The following is a 17355-nucleotide window of genomic DNA, read 5'->3' as shown; positions in this document are numbered from 1 at the left end:
CCATGGGCCCCGGGCGCGTCCCGCATCCACCCGGGGCGCCGCAGCCAGCCGCCGAGCCCCGCCGCCCCGAGGGGGCCAGAGGCTTCATGCAGAGAACAGGAGCTCGGCGCCGCGGGCCCTGCCTGGCCCAGTCACCCGGGGCGCCGCTGCTGCAGGGCCGGCCGGCCGAGGCCGGATCGGGCGGGGGAGCTCCGGCCGCTGTCCGGCCCGCGGATCTGAGCGGGCTCGTGCGGGCACTGCGGCCGCCGCGCCGGGGCCCGGGCACCAGTTGCGCCTCCTCTGCGGATGCCCGGCCGCCGGGGATCTCGCAGAGCCGGCCTGCTCCCAAGTGCATGCTCCGGCGGCCGGGGCGGGGTGGGGGCTGGCCACCCCTCCCCCGTGGGTCCCCTCCTTCTGCCCGCCCTCCCCGCTCGGGTCCTCGCCCTCCCCCTCGCCCCCTCCCCTAGCCGCCTCCCTCTCCCTCCCCCTCCCTGTCGTTTCTCTCCCCCGGCCCCCTCCCTTTCCCCTCCCTTCCCCCAGCCGCAGTCGCGGTTCCGCCCCCTCCCCAGGGCCTGCGCTAGAATCCCCCTCCTTGGGCTCGGGTCCAAAGCCAGGGACACATACTGGGCGCCCCCACCCCACCCCGAGATGGCCGCCCTCTCCCCAACTTGGCATCCCCCCAGGAAAGCACCCACCCCCCGTAATACACCCTTTGCTTTCTTTCATTTCCTTGCTTTAAAAAAATATTTTTTTCATTTAAAAAAATACATTGACATAAACAAATGCACTGACAGTGTCAGCTGCACGGGCTGTGGGGAGTGCAGGGGCTCGGGCTCGCGAGCGCGCTCACAGACACAGGCACAAGCGCGCACGCCCCCTCCATCCTTCTCTTATTACCTCATGCCCGGCCCGAGACTGGTAGCCTGTCTGTCAAGATCGTCGAGGCCACGCCTCCCGCCCCCCAGCCCCCTCTTTCCCCCGGCTCCCACAACTCGCGTGGTTCCCTGGAGCCCAACCGCCACCTGCTGGCCCCTAAGGGAGCTAGCCAGAGAGGGCCGCACCTGGTGCCCCCTCGGCGCGAGTTTCCACACCTGGCCTGTGCTCCTACTGAGTTCTAGCATGCCAGGGATGGAAGGTACCCCTAATCACAGGAATAGCTTCTTCTTTATCCCTCCGGATATTACTGCCCCTTCTTCAAATTAACTTGTATGCGGATGATAGGTCTGGCCTCTGACAATACTGGCTGTGTGACTGGACGAGCCACGCACCCCTCTGTGCTCTCTTAGATTTTCAGCTGTTCGGAAGGTGCTAACCTGCGCTGATGTCCATCAGGTATTTATTAAACGCCTACTATGTGCCAGACCCTGTGGATACAGGTATAATGAAATGAAATTAGAAGCAATGAGCCTAATTCTTTCTAATGGAATCCATAAAACTAGCTATTGCACAAAAGGAAGTGTATAGACACTAAGCTACTTGGGATAGGGCAAGAGGCAGCAATTCTGAAGGGGGTCAGGCCAGAGTTGACAATAGAAGGGCTACAAGGGTCTGAAAAGCAGAGTCCCTGAGATGGGAGGGGTACAGGGGCCTTCCCTCTTTCAATAACAGCACCCTTCCAGTCACCAGCAGTACATGCTCTCTGAGTCCAGGGAGCATTCAAGCTCCTTTAGGCAGACTCTGGTAAGATCTCTGAAAGAGGAGTAACTTCTGGATATCCATGTGCTCTACTCCACTCCCCCACTTAGTCTTTGACAGTTGTTTGGATCACCCAGGGAGTTAGCTCCTGATCACATACCTAGTGTGTATCAAAGGCAAGATTTAAACCCAGGCCTTCCTGATTCCAATTCTATTTACCAGGCTACATTGTCTTTAAATGTGCAGACTGTAGCATAAATATTGGTCGAATTTAATTCAGTTGTATCTAGTTTCCTCATTTAATGCATGGGGAAACAGAGGCCAGAGAAGAGAAATAATTTCAACACAGCTGGTAAGTAGCACGGTGTAAAGCCAATCGTAGCAGCACACATGAGGACTGCTGCTGTGAATAATTTTAAGGGTCCTATTACATAGTATAATGAACTCTATTTATTCAGCAATAAACTATAAGCACACCACCCACAACTAGGTTACTGTAAGAACGTTCTTCTTAATAAATACATAGTGTCCAAGTAAAGTCCTCTCTCATCTTGACTCCAGGCTGATTGCCAAACCCCAGAGCTCCTCCTCCATGGGTTGACCACTCCCAGCTCTTGCCTGAGTTCACACACAGGCAGCTCTCTGCTCCTGCTCCTTGTCTCAGTTCACAGGGACTCTTCCACTCCAAACTCTTCTTGCTTCTGCCTGAAGCAGTCTCCAGGGACTCCCACCTGCAGCTTCTGTCTCTAGGAAAACAAAGCTTAACAGGACTATAATAATATTTATATACATTACCAGTGCCAACGAGACAGGGCTTCTGTCTGAGAAATTAACACAGATCAACAGACAGGGCTTCTGTCTGAGAAGTCAACACAGACCAACAGATAGGACTTCTGCTGAGAAATCAACACAGACCAACAGGAGTGCTGACATCACAGACATTCTTACACTTTTTTCTCAGCTTTGCTTCTCTCTCTACTCTCTCCTCTCCCTCCAAGCAATGCAATATACATACTGTTTCCAATCAAAGACTCTTGATTCAGTCAAAAGCACTTGGTTGGATGAAACTCAATCCAGAAAAAGAGCAAAAAATTCTACTTTGCTTGCTGTTACAAATAGCTGGGTCTTAAATCTAGGTCTTCTGATTCCAAAGTCACCATAAAACAAGGCAACAAGCATTTATTAAGCACTACTATGTTCCAGGCAGTATACTAAGCACCATGGACACAAATACAAGCATATACTGCTCTTTCTTTGTTGTTGAGTCATTTCAGTTGAGTTCAATTCTCCATGACCCCATGTGGGGTTTTCTTGGTAGAAATAATGGAGTGAGTTTGCTATTTCTTTCTCCAGCTCATTTTATAGATGAGAAAACTGAGCAAGCTGGGTTAAGTGACTTGTCCAGGGTCATACAACTACTAAATGTCTGAGGCTAGATTTGAACCCTGGAAATTGAGACCCTAGGCCAGTGCTCTGTCTATGTAGCGGACGGCCTGCATCCCTACACGGCTTGGTGATGTGGTGAAGAAAAGAAACACGGGAGGTGGGAAAAGATAGACCAATTCCATTTATTGATCTGAGGGTTAGGGTATACGTAGACAGAAACTGCAAGTCTAGGTGACATTCTGCTCCTCTCCTGTCCCAGTGATTTGGCCAGTCTTATTGTCTTTAAAGACTGTTAGCCTAGAGGGCATCTATTTTACATATCCCTTGTTTTCTGTAATTCTCTTGTTTGTCTCACAGAGACAGCAACATCTGGGGGGCATGGAGAGCCATTCCAGATGATAATGAACACGGTCTCAAAGAACAGTTTCCTAGAAGGTCTATCCTGATCTTGTCAACTGCACTGCACCCTGGCCCTCAATATATCTATCCACTGTACCATCTAGCTTCCTGTCCTTTCTTTAGGATATAAAATAAAGTGTAGGTTTGGTAGGCCAATGGTTCATAAGAATTCAGCTTAGAAGGGACCCCAGAGATGATCTACTGTAAACCTATCATTTTTCAGATAGGGAAACTGAAGTTCAGTCAGGGGGAATGTCTTGTCCATGATGTCTGGGCACCCTGGAGAACGAAATCTAACTTCTTGTTGTTCACTGGTATGGGTTACCAGTCAGTAGCCAATGGTCACGTAAATCAGAGACTTTGCCCAACAGATTTATTATATAGTAATGGTTAAAACTACAATAAAATGAGACCAACACTTTGATCATCTAAATGCCATACTCAAGAACCTCCCATGTCTCACTACTGCATCCAGGATAAGATATAAGTTTTTCAACCTGACACTTGAAGTCCCTCACTGCCTTTACAGGCTAATTTCACATCACTTTCGAGGTCTGGCCAGACTGGTTCATTTGGTGATCCCTGAACACTGCATGTCTTCTCCAAATTCCCAAACTTTGGTAAACTCTCTAGCTCACAAAGGAAACTTAGGGCTCATCTGCTCTAATCCCCTACTTTACGACTGAGGAGACAAGCCAAAATTGGGCCACATTCAATCAACAAGTTTGTCAAGCACTTAACTCTGGTCATATGAGTACAATGCATGACAGAAGCCACACTAGAAATGCAAATTCAGTAGAATGAGAATTTGAGCCCAGGTTCTCAGATTCCAAAGCCAGTACCCTTGCTATCCTCTGACAATGAGTAGTTAAATCATTGATTTCAAGATAGAAGGGACCTTAAGACTCATCTGGTCCATCTTCCCCATTTGGCAGACAAGTAAAGCCAACTGTCATACAAGTAGTAACATGATTTGAACTCAGCTTTGTGACTTCTCTTTCAACGCTAAGCACTATAACTCCCTGGGCTCACTGGCTTAAATAAGGACTATATAGGACAGCAGGAAGGCAGTAGAAAGAACTTTGGTTTGGGGTCAAGGAAACAAATGAATTCTGGGAATGGATTACGGTTTTGGCAACTAAGCACCTGTAGGATCTAGATAAAACCATGTGAACAGAATTCTTGACCTGGAGTCATGAAGACCTCAGTTCAAATCCAGGCTCAGCTACTTACTAACCCCTGGGGCAAGTCACTCTGCCTTCTAAAATGGGGATAATAATAGCACTTACTTCCCAGGGTTATTGTGAGGATAAAATGAGTTTATGTTTGTGAAGCATTATATAAATGCACTATACTATTATTGTTAGGCAAGTCACTCGATCTCTCAAAATCTGTTTGCTCATTTGTGAAATGGAGAGGTTGGACTATGATTTTTAAGGTCCCTTCCCTCTTTTAAAAATCCATATTCCTGTGACTAGTTGGGGTTATATGATCCTAGAAAGAGAGTTGACCTTTTTGGAGCATTGTGGTTAGATGCACCACTGCTTATCAGTTTGAACCTACTAGTCTTCCTGAACCTAGGACAACATGTTGTACTTTTTCACCATTAAGACATTCCCCAAGCAAGTCCAAGGGAGAAATTCTTTAGCACTTCTCAGAATCCTCTGTAATCATACAGAGAGGGCCAGTGTGTCTCTTCCCTTTCACTCATCCTCCCAATTCTCAGAATGTTCATGGTGCCACTTTTCACTTGTCCTGACAAAGTGTGGTATAGTAGGAGAAGCTGCAGACTTGAATCCTGGCCAAGGGGCTTCCTAGCTGGAAGTCACCTAAATTGGCTGAGCTTCAGTTTCCTCCTGTGTAAAACAGGGATAAGAATATTTACATTGCCTAATGTATAAGGTGGATGTCAAGAAAGTGATTTATGAACTTTGAGGTGTCACATGCCATTATTATCATCACCACCCAGATCATTCAGTACCAAAAGCATTTGATCCCTGGGTCTGAGGTGGTATAATGGATAGTGTGTTGGTGCTGCAGTCAATTGCCCTGAGTTCCCATAATTGCACACAAGTCATAACTTCTTAGAGCCTCAGTTTCCTTATTTATAAATGGGAATGACATACTACCCACCTCACTGGGTTGTCCTATGGAAAACCCCTTGCCAACCTTATGTGGGGTAGCATGTTGTATCCCTAGAAAACCCAGAGATGAGGAGGAAGGGATTGAAGTGGAAGACCAAGTCTCCATGCAGAGGTGTTTTGGAAGGAGTATTTTGATTTTTATTTTTCTCACTCCTTTTTCATTTGCAGATGAAACCAAAAGATCCCACAATTGAGAAGATAAGGTGGGAAGGGGATGGTCATACAGCCAGTCCTTGGTAGTTGGTTAAAAACATAGCTCCTACAATGATTCAGAGGGATTATAGTTTAGCAAGGAAAAATTAAGCAAGAATTAAGAGGATTTTTCTAACAAATTCAGATAGAAGGCCAGATCAGAGACCTTGAGGTAGAACATAAACTCCTGGAAGGCAGGGACAGTAACTCCAGGATTTACTATGCCTAGTACATAGTATAATCTTATTAATAAATAATGAAATAATAAATAATGAATTAACGAATGCTTATTCATTTGATTGTCCCTAGTGAACAAAAGGAAGGAGTTCAGAGACAGATTAAGTTACTAATGAGGCTTGCTGCTCTGTTTCAAAAGAATATGAACTCTGGAGGTAAAGACTTTCCTTCTAGAGAGCAAAAGCCACATGTACCGTAGTTATGCAACTAAAATTCTCATTGTGGGAAGAAAAGTAACTAAGGGCTTTCCTAAGTCTAGTTCGTGTGTGTGTGTGTGTGAAAAAACTGAATTTAAACCATTGGAATCTAAGTGAAAAGAGGGTATTCTATCTCTTTTAGGAAAGAGGTAGCCTCTCAATTCAAGTTGAAGCCAGAAGCTGTTTCAGAAAGAAAACACACAAACAAAGGCCCAGATACTTATTATCTGTGTGATCCTGGGCAAGTCATTTGCCTCAGTTTCCTCCTCTGTAAAATGATCTGGAGAAGGAAATGGCAAATCTTTACCGAGAAAATCCCAAATAGGCATGACTGAACAACAATTAATTGTTATCTCTATCATTGTTATTAAATTAAATTATGTCTTGAGAGACCCAGGACACTGAATGGATATTGTTAACAGAAGCATCTCTTTGCATATGCCTTATAGAATTTATACTGCAGGCATCAGTGGATTACCAACGCCATGCCAGGAAGCTGAAGATCACCTGTCAGGATAAGGTCACCTTCTGATGACAGTGAAGTCCTTACTTAAGCTAAACTGCCAAACATTAAAACTCTGCTTTAGAGAGTGCAACTCTAATGGGTTGGCCACATTATTCGAATGCAAAACGTTCATTTGCCAAAAAGACTGTTTTATGGAGAATTCACAAAGGGTGAGCGATCACATGGTGGTTGGAAGAAATGATACAAGGACACTCTCAAGGTCTCTCTCAAGAACTTTGAAATTGATTGTGTGACATGGGACACACTGGCACAGGACCATGATGTGCCCACATCAGAGAAGATACTGTGCTCTATGAGCAAACAGAATTGAAACAGTTCAAAGGAAACACAGGAGGCGCAAATTTAGAGTAGTCACCCCAAATGCTCACATGGACTATTTGTGCCTGATCTGTGGTACAGCATTCTGAGCTTGTATTGATCTGATCAGCCACAGTCAGACACACTGAAGCTTGACTTTATTATACTGATGTCACTTTGGTCCTCTGAGAACGAAACACAGCAGTCAACCAGAAGGCATTGATTTATCTCCAGATCTATCTGCTCTTTCCCCAAAAGAGCAAGTTGGAGATGTTGTGGATTCCAAACCAGTGAGGTTACCACTTTGTTCTCTGGATACCTTCCATCAATCTTGGGATAACCCAGAAAGAATTTGTTCTTTGTGAGAAAGAAGCAGATGGCACTTGAAGAAAGCCATCTTACTTAGGCACATGCGAGGACTTAAACCAGGGAGAATGCTTTTTTATTTCTGGCAGCATAGGACAACACTGCTGTTTCCCTGATTCAGAGTCTTAAAAAGTCATTTAAATGTCTCTTTGGATCTTTTGTAAACATAAAACCATCTCATAGATGGTTGTCTTACACCTTTGTCTTCTACTTGAACCATGCATGGTTAAAAGAAAAAAAAAAGAAAACAGCAAAACTGGTTCCCCCTCATTTGTTTCAATATTTTTATTGGTTAAAAAACAAGCAAATGAGGGTTGAACAAGATTTCCTATGAAGGTCCTTCTGACTTTAGATCTAGGATCCCTTTCCCATTTTTCTAACTGTACTATTAACTCAGTGCCTGTACTTTGAAGTAGTATTCGAATTAACTAGAGGAAAAAGTAAACATTACAAGTAAGAGCTTGTGAGCTATGATTTTGAGTGGATACAAACCTACAGAGTGCCTTGAACTTGGGGTAAATTTGCTGGGGGCCTCATGTGTGAGACAAAGTGCTCTATAAATAGGGGTTGCCTGTTATCCCAGCAGCTATATAGTGGAAAATTAGATTTGGGATCAGGAAGGTCTGAGTTAAGATCCTGCCTCAGACACCTAATAGCTGTGTGATCCTGGGCAAGTCATGTAACCTCTGCTTCATATTCCTCATTTGTAAAATGAGAATAATAATATCTATACTATAAGACAGTTGGAATAATCAAATGAGATATTTGTAAAGCACTTAGAACAGTGACTGGCACATAGTAGGTGCTTAATAAATGCTTGCCTCTTCCTCAAACTACCTTGTGTTTATTTAGCTTATACATATGGCAGGCAATCACATGGTGGTCAGAAGAAGCAATACAAGGACACTGTCAAGGTCTCTCTCAGGAACTTCGGAATTGATTGTGCAACATGGGAGACACTGGCACAGGACCTCTCAGCATGGCATGCCCATATCAGAAAGGGTGCTGTGCTCTATGAGCAAAGCAGAATTGAGACAACACAAAGTAATCGTAAGATGCACAAATTTGGAGTATCCATCCCAAATGTTCACGTGGACTGTCTGTGCCCAATCTGTGGTAGAGCATTTCGAGCTCAGACACACTGACTCAACATGCATAGGAAGCACTTTGAGAAACTAACCCAAGATTCTACCCCAATTAAAGCACATAAATTACTGGGTTGTCTGGGTAAGGAAAGGAAAGGAAAGGAGCAACCAACCAAAAAGCACTTTTCAAGTGCCATCATTTGTCAGGCAATGTGTTAGGTGGTGGGGACACACATACAAATCATCTTTAACCCCAAAGGAGTTTCTATTCTAATGGCGGACACAGCGAATACACCCATACCCACACACATACACACATGTGTGTATACATATATTGTTTATATATGTACATATTGTTAAGGATTATTAAGGGATCCCTGAGCTTGCATTTTTGTGTGGTCATATTTTCTAGAAACTCTGGAGGGTATGCAGGAGGCCTTGAATGTGTCAAGGACAAAACCTCCCCTCTCCCCACCAAAGCTGACATAATTTATTGTTTGCATCGCAAACTGGACTCCTTGTGTGTCCCTGGGAGCCAAAGCAGCTATCAGACAGTCTACACTAGGTTGAGGAATTGTTTATGGAACCCTTGTAGGTCAGCAGACCATCCTATCTTCATGGTCTGGTGGTTCCCAACAGGGGAAAAATGTGACTTTTGTCTTGGCCTTGCTTCTCCCCTTCAGGAGGGATTTTGTCCTCTTCTCACCTTTACTTCACCTTTCCACCTCCCATGCCACATCCCTTTAGGTGGTGATTTGTGTTTCTCCCCTTCCCTTTGTCCTGAGATCATAAATGTGCAAACTTTTGTTTGAATTGGGAACTCTTTTGATTCCACATGTGTGTTCATTTCTCTTATTATAAACCTAATTCTCAGGGAAGTTTTATGAAATTGTGATTGCCTGTTGACAATATATATAAATATGTATAACATAAGCATATAAGATATGTTAGTTGATTGACGGTTATGCTTCATTCTTGAAGAGGATCAAAATGACATCACCATGATAAAGTCAAGTTTCAGTGTGTCTTTCCTATGAACCTTGACCTACCTACCTCACAGGCCCAAGAAGACAAAATTCCTTTTAATACAAGAGCAAGGTGACCAGTTTTTATCATTCTAGATTCCTTTGAATTCTCTTTTTTATTGTGAATCTGAACACTAGCAAATGTGAGCATTTCCATATAAAGAACATCTTACTCATCCTCAAAATGAGGGTAATAAGAGAATTGTTGTGAGAATCACATAAGATAGCATAAGGAGCTTTGTAAACCTTAAAGAGTTATTTAAATGAGAGCTTTTATTATTGTTATTATCATCATTAATGCTCTTAAGTGTTTCAAAGTTATTTGCCTTCAAGTTATTGTAGTCACTGTATAAATTGTTCTCTTAGTTTTCACTCTCCATTAATGGAGAAGTTTTGAATTCTGTGGATAAGATCACTTACCTTGGTAGTGTACTTTCCAGGGATGTACACATTGATAATGAGGTTGACACACGCATTGCTAGAGGTAACTCTGTGTATGAAGCTGTGAACTTCTTACTTCGTAAAAGTATCTATTTTAATTTAATGCCTTAATACTAGAATTGCCCTTCCTGTCTTTGACCGTTACTGCACATCCTTCTGCTTTCTTTTATGTATTTTTAAAATGTTTGGTTGAGGTTCTTTTCTTTTTGTTTATTTCTGCATAGAAGCAACAGAATTATCAGATCATAGGCATAGGGCTGGAAGGGACCTTAGAGGACAGAGTCCAGCTCCCTCATATTACAAATGATAGAAATGAGACACAGAAAGTTTAAATTATTTGCCCAGCATCACACAGCTGGTGAACATTTGATGTAGGATTTGAACTCAGATTTCCCTAGTCAGGCAATACCAAAAGCACATTAAGTACATCTATAAATGCACCTCTACTTTATTACCTCACCACAGATGGTTTCTTCTAGGTAAAATTTTATTCTTAAAATATACTTTAATAAGATGATAATAACATCATGGCTTATTAACAAGCCCTAAATGCATTATAAAAATACTTACAACACTTTTTTGAGGGGAAGGCAGCTGATAAAGATCAATAACTTCTTTAGAACTTACCACCTTCCAGTGGTCTGGGGCAATGAGAGGGTCAATGATTTGCAAAGCCAGTATGTATCATGGAGGGGGACATGAATCTAGGTCTTCCATACTTCCTCTCAATGTTGGTATTACAATGTTAGGCCTTTTCAAGATTTCCTTTCTGAAGAGCGCAAAGCCATTCACTTGCTCTGTCTGTCTTTCATCCTTGTGAGGTAGGAAAGGAATATATTGTCTCCATTTTACTGATGGCAGAATTTGAGGTACAGAGAAGTGACTTTCTCAGGGTCAAATGCTAAGTATGCATCAGATGTGTGATCCAAAGTCAGATTCTTAACTAAGTAAAACATGCTACCCTTTACCCCAAAGGTTCTCAAACAAAGGTGGACCTCTGGGGTTCCCTAGATCCTTTCAAGTGGTCCATGAGGTCAAAATTATTTTTATAATACCATCCAGATGTTATTTTCCTATTCAAAAACCCCTCCCTTTTCCAACTACATATCTGTGTAAGACTGGAATTTCTTCACATACTTCAATGAAAAGCATAGACCAAATGCAGAAACAGACAGTAGAATCCATTTGTCTTCTCTTAAGCAAAAAATGAGACATTAATAAAAATATGTAAAACACTACCATTCTCCTTACTCTTGTTTTGTTTCAGAAAATATTCATTTTCATTAAAATATTATTTATGTTAACATGTAATGAGTTTGTTATGGTTATTTTAAAATGGATATTTTTAAAAAATTTATCAGTTTTAATGTCTAATGTGGTAAGATAGATATAACCCACATAAACAAAAACTTTTTGAGGTCTTCAACAATTTTTAAGAGTATATAGGGGCCCTGTGACTAAAAAGTTTGAAAGCTGCTACGCTCTACTACTTTAGTTGATTAGCATGTTTTGGAGTGGAGGGAGCGCCCTTCCTAATGTTGCTCTGATTTGAACAGTGCTGCGATCCCAATGCCTGGCCTTTGGCCAGAAGTTACTCAGACCTGACCATTAAGAGAGACTTGAGAAGGACGCCAGTCTTGTCTTATATATAATCAGCCCAACTTCATCAATTAGAACAATCGGTGGAGGAAGTGCTGCTCTAGAGGGGTGCTCACATAACTACTGCAAGGTTAGCAAACCCCAGCCCATCCTCTGCCCACGTGGGAAGCATTTACTTATTGAATTTGAAAACTCATATCTTTTTCTGTTATTTTTTTCAGTGGTCAATGTGTACTTTCTAGAAGTCAGAGCCATCAGAAGAAAGATGGGCAGATCAGCCAAAATGCTAATCCCGATGGGCTAGTAATGTCCTATGGTCTGGTTCTCGATTTTGTGAGTCCTGTAGGTCATAAGATTATCTGTGGTTCAGGGTCCTGATGCTCCCCCATTTCTTTGGGAATGGATAGCATTTTCCATAATAGATCCTTCAGAATACCTAAGTTATTCACAATTGATCATCATACAATATCCATACTATCAACATCATAGGACTGTTGGGAGGATCAAATGAGTACTTTGCAAATATTAAAGGGCTAGATCAACATTTATTATTTCCCATTTAAGATTGAATGGAGGGAACAAATATTTATTAAGAGCCTACTATGTGCCAGGCACTGTGCTAAGTGCTTTAGAAATATTGTCTAATTGGATTGTCCCAACCACCCTACCAGGTAGGTACTGTTAGTATCCTCATTTTACAGTTGAGAAGGCTGACATGGATAGAGGTAAAGTGACTTGCCAAGGTCACAGCCTGGACGTGTGTGAGGCTGGATTTGAACACAAGTCTTCCTGACTCAAGGCCCAGTGTACTATCCATTGTCTGCCTTTAAGATGGAAGTTGCAAAAGAGCTTTTACAGTGAAGGGGAATATGGGAGAGTTCAGAAGGGAGCTCTTAAACCTTATTCTTAGTGAAATTGACTCAAAGAGGGATAACATACATACTCAGTTGGGTATAGAAATCTATTTTACCCTACAGGAAAGTAGAAAGGAAAGGTGATAAGAGAAGGGAGGCACTGATAGAAGAGAGGACATATTGGGGGGAGGTAGTGGTCAGAAGCAAAACACTTTTGAGGATGGACAGAGTGAAAAGACAGAGTAGGATAAATGGGGAAATAGGATGGAGGGAAATGCAATTAGTTATCGTAACTGTAAAAAAATTCTTACAAGTTTCTCTGATAAAGACCTCATTTCTCAAATATGTAAAAGACTGAGTTAAATTTATGAAAAATGAGAGTCATTCTTCAACTGATTTAACTATTAGTTAAAGCCTATGATCAGACAATTTTCAGACAAAACAATCAAAACTTTGTAGTCATAAAAATGCTCCATATCAGTATTGATAAGAGAAATGAAAATTAAAACAACTCTGAAGTACCCCTCCTCCACACACACACACACACACACACACACACACACACAACTATCAAATTGATGAATATGACAGAAAAGGAAAATGATAAATGTTGGAGGGGTTGTAGGAAAATTGAGGCACTAACACACTGTTGGTTGAGTTGTATATTGATTCGACCATTTCGTAGAGTAATCTGGAACTATGCCCAAAGGGCTATAAAACTACACATACTCTTTGACTAAGCAACGCCACTATTAGGTCTATATCCTAAAGGAATAAAATGGAAGGAAAAAGACATATTTGTAAAAAAAATATTTATAGCAGCTCTTTTAATAGTGGCAAAGAATTGGAAATTGAGAGGATGCCCAATCAACTGGGAAATGGCTAAGCAGGTTGTGATATATGATAGTGATGGAATATTATTGTGCTAAAACAAGCAAGATGCTCTCAGAAAAACCTGGAAAGACTTACATGAACTGTTGAAAAGTGAAATGAGTAGAATCAGGCAAATATTGTGTATGGTAACATCAATACTGTGTGATGATCAATTGTCAATAAGTTAGCTATTCTCAGCAATGCAATGATCCAAGACAATTCTGAAGGACCTATTACGGAAAATGCTATCCATTCCCAGAGAAAGAACTATTGGAGTCTGAATGCAAATTGAAGTATACTTTTATTTTGAGTTATTTTTCTTTTTTGCCTGTGTTTTCTGTAACAATGGCTAATATGAAAATGTTTTGCATGACTGCACATATATAAGTTATATCAAATTTTGTCTTCTCAATGAGGGTGAGGAAGGGAAGAAGGGAAAGAATTAGACGTTAAAATTGTTTTTGCATGTAATTGAGGAAAAATACTAAAAAAACTAAATAAATATATATTTTTCAAAAGATAGGATTTCTGCTGCCAAGATGATGGCATGAAGAAGAACTCTCTAGCACCCTCCCAAATTCCCCTCCAAACAACCTTAAAAACTCTTCAGAAAAAATTTAGGAGCAAAGGAATTACATCAATCACACACCTACCATATTGGCTAATCTGACAAAATAGAAAATGGTAAATGTTGAAGGGGATGTGGGAAATCTAAGACACTAATACATTGCTAATGGAGTTGTGTGATTCAAACATTCTGATCAGCAAAACTGCATACCCTTTAATCCAGCAATACCTACTGTTAGGTCTGTATCTCAAAGAGATTTTTTTTAAAAAGAAGAAATAATCTATTTGTACAAGGATATACAAAGCAGCTCTTTTAGTGCTAACATTAGAATTAGAAATTGAGGGGATGCCTATCAATAGGGAATGGTTGAATAAGTTATATTATATAAATGTAATTGAATATTATTGTGCTATAAGAAGTGACAATCAGTAGGATGATTTCAGAAAAAAGCTGGTAAGACTTCCATGAACTGATACAAAGTGAAGTGAGCAGAACGAGGGTACATTGTTTGTGTACAGTAGCAGTAACATTTTACTATGAAGAACTGTGAATGACTTAGTTTTTTCAGAAGTACAATGATTCAGCACAATCCTAAAGAACTCATGATGAAAAATGTTATCTGCCTCCAGAGAAAGAACTGATGACTGAATACAGACCAAAGCCCATTATGTTTTTCCTTCCTTCCTTCCTTCCTTCCTTCCTTCCTTCCTTCCTTCCTTCCTTCCTTCCTTCCTTCCTTCCTTCCTTCCTTCCTCTTTTTCTTCTTCCTTGATTAAGTCTTCTTGCACAAAATGATTAGTAGGAAAATATTTTACGTGATTGCTCATGTGTAACATATCAGATTGCTTACTGTCTCAGGTATGTGGGAGGAGAGGGAAGGAAGGATATAATTTGGAACTCAAAACTTGAAAAATAAACAATGAACGTTAAAATTTGTTTTTACATGTAATTGAAGGGGGAATAAAATATTATTAGAGAGATAAAAGCTGAAAAATGATATTGAGCTCATGGGGAAGGAAAGGATGTTGAAAAGACAAAGAACAGAGTGGTCTGAGAAAGAGAGCAGCAGCCTAGAACAGGACTTGCTAACCTATGGTTTGTTAATTTGTTGTTTTTAAAACAAATCAATGTAACTGGTTTCCTTAGTAATCATGTATCTTATTTATTTAAAAATATGACTTAAAAGGGGTTTATAGACTTCACCGGACTACTGCCAATGGGATCAAGGATATAAAACATCTGAAGAACCCCCATCCAAGAGGGAATGGAAAACCACTGGATATTTCTGAGCAAAGAGATGACATGGTCAACCTGAAATTTAAAGAGATTATTTTGGCAGCTTTCAACATAATATGTGTGTAATAAATGCTTGTTGACTGGCTACCTCATTGTTGTTCACTCATTTCAGTCCTCCCTGATTCTCCGTGACCCCATTTGGAGTTTTCTTGGCAAAGATACTGAAATGGTTTGCCATGTCCTTCTCCTGCTCCTTTTACAGATGAGGAAACTGAGGCAAGCAGGATTAAGTGACTTGTTCAGGGTCACACAGCTAGTAAGTGTCTAAAGCTGAATTTGAACTCAGAAAGATGAGTCTTCTTGACTCTGGGCCTGGTATTCTATCTACTATACCACCAATTTGCCCTGTTTGAGTTTAACTCAATGCCCTTTAACGTCTGTCCTCTTATCCTTAGGGAAAGTAAGCTTTTTGAATTCAGGAACCATATCTTACATTTCCTTGTAAACGTGGAAGTAGATATTTTGGGGACCAGAGGCAGCTTGACCTACTGTACAGCCTGTTGGATTTGGAGTCAGGAAAAGTTGGATTCCAATCCTGCCTCTGACTGTCTGTGCACTGGGCAAGTCACTCAGCTTTCCTGAGCCTCTCTTTCTTCACCCAAGAAAAGATGAGAAATAGCTCATCTAGTACTTCACAAAGTTATTGGGTAGATCATGTGAGATCCCATGTATGTTAAAGTGTTTTGAAAACCTCAATCAGTGATTGTTATTTGAGAAATAATTGATGATCTCTTCCTATCATTGAAAAACCGTTCATTGTTATTGAAAAGGTCTTCTGGGGAAGAAAAGGAGACAGGAGGAAGGAGACAAAGAAAAGTGGCAGACATCTCTCTGGTGGAGGTATGACAGAAAGAAGGAATCAGAATAAGGCAAGCTCATTACTTCAATGCTACAGTTCATACCTTAGCTCAACTGCAGCCATGCAGGTTTCTTTACCACCCTCAAAACAACACAGCCACTTCTGTGAGGCTCATACAGACACAAACGCTGTGGCCACCACCGTGAAGTTCACACAGAACATCTGCATGGGAAGGGAACTCAGTGACCCTCTCTTCTAACCTGTACTGAACATCAATCCTTTCTACAAGTGGTCCCACAAGTGTGGCTGGCAGACCTTCAGTGACAGGGAAAAATCTGTGGCCAAGGGTGGGTCTTTCTGTGCTGGCATGGCTTTAGTCATCAGGAAGCAAGACTAAATTGACTTCTTCCTACTTCTGCTCTCTGGGGCCACGTAGAACAAATCAAAATGGCAGCCCTTTGAATAATTGAAGACCAGTATCATGTATGGCTCACATCTTCTCTTCTCTGGGCTCAACACTCCTGGTCCCTTCCACTAAACTTCATATGGCAGGGTCTCAATCAAGACCCTTCACCACATTGTTTATGCTTCTCTGGATACTTGTATTGTCCTTCCCAAAAGAGGTCACTCAGAATAGAATGTACCAGATATCTAAGTGGGAACAACATTCCCCCACCATACCTGTCTACCAACCTCCCACGAAAAGGTAGCATTTCTTTCAATTACTTAAAAACATGATTCTGAGCAGGGGGAGGGGTTCTATAAGACTTTACCAAACTGACTGCCCAAGGAGTCCAGGACACACTAAAAGTTAATAACTCCTGAACCTGATGGCCTATGAGTTGCCTTGCTGCTTCTCCTTCTGGGATCTCTTGCAATATCTCGCCTGTAGCAGTATTGTGGTGGGAGTACTTTCATAATATCCACAAGTGGGGACTGTTGTCATGACTTTCTTTTTGTAGAAAGCACTGTGCTGGACTTTAGGACTGCAAGCTGTATTTATTTGGCACCTTTTAACATTCCCCCCAATCCCACCCTCTTTATCACTCTCCAACCTCCAACCAATTCTGGAGCCATCATCACATAGACAAACTACCCATATGGCTCCACTCATCACAAGGTAGATGGTGCTATCTGGAAAGAGAGTGGCTTACCCTTCCTGGAAGGTCTTAAAGCAGAGGCTAGAAAAGGACTCACTGACTACATTGTAGGGAGGATTCTTGTCTAGGTATAGGTTGGACTAAGTGGCCTTGGAGATGCCTTCCAAGTCTGAAATTCTGCATCCCTGGGGCCCAGCATGACCTTCCACAAAGTGAAAGCCATGACAACAGTTTCCACTTATGGATATTGTGAAGTTGTTTCCATCACAATACTGCTATGGGACAGATGTTATAAGAGACCCCAGAAGGAACAGAGGAAAGATACTTCACAGGCCATCTGATTCAGGAGTTATTGAC

General features: G+C 41.7%; 1 long non-coding RNA gene across 1 annotated transcript; it reads left to right on the top strand.

The window, feature by feature from the left end:
• The first annotated feature begins 893 nt into the window (after window positions 1-893).
• Window positions 894-15178, top strand: LOC140523368 (uncharacterized). The gene is made up of 4 exons (XR_011973371.1): window positions 894-1311; window positions 11466-11638; window positions 11730-11841; window positions 14990-15178. It is a non-coding gene; the product is annotated as an uncharacterized lncRNA (long non-coding RNA).
• The last annotated feature ends 2177 nt before the right edge of the window (window positions 15179-17355 follow it).

This window comes from Notamacropus eugenii, chromosome 2 (genome assembly GCF_028372415.1).
Source record: "Notamacropus eugenii isolate mMacEug1 chromosome 2, mMacEug1.pri_v2, whole genome shotgun sequence".
NCBI classification, from domain to species: Eukaryota; Metazoa; Chordata; class Mammalia; order Diprotodontia; family Macropodidae; genus Notamacropus; species Notamacropus eugenii.
The sequence above is the reverse complement of the archived record's forward strand: the minus strand, read 5'-3'. Positions and strand labels throughout refer to the sequence as shown.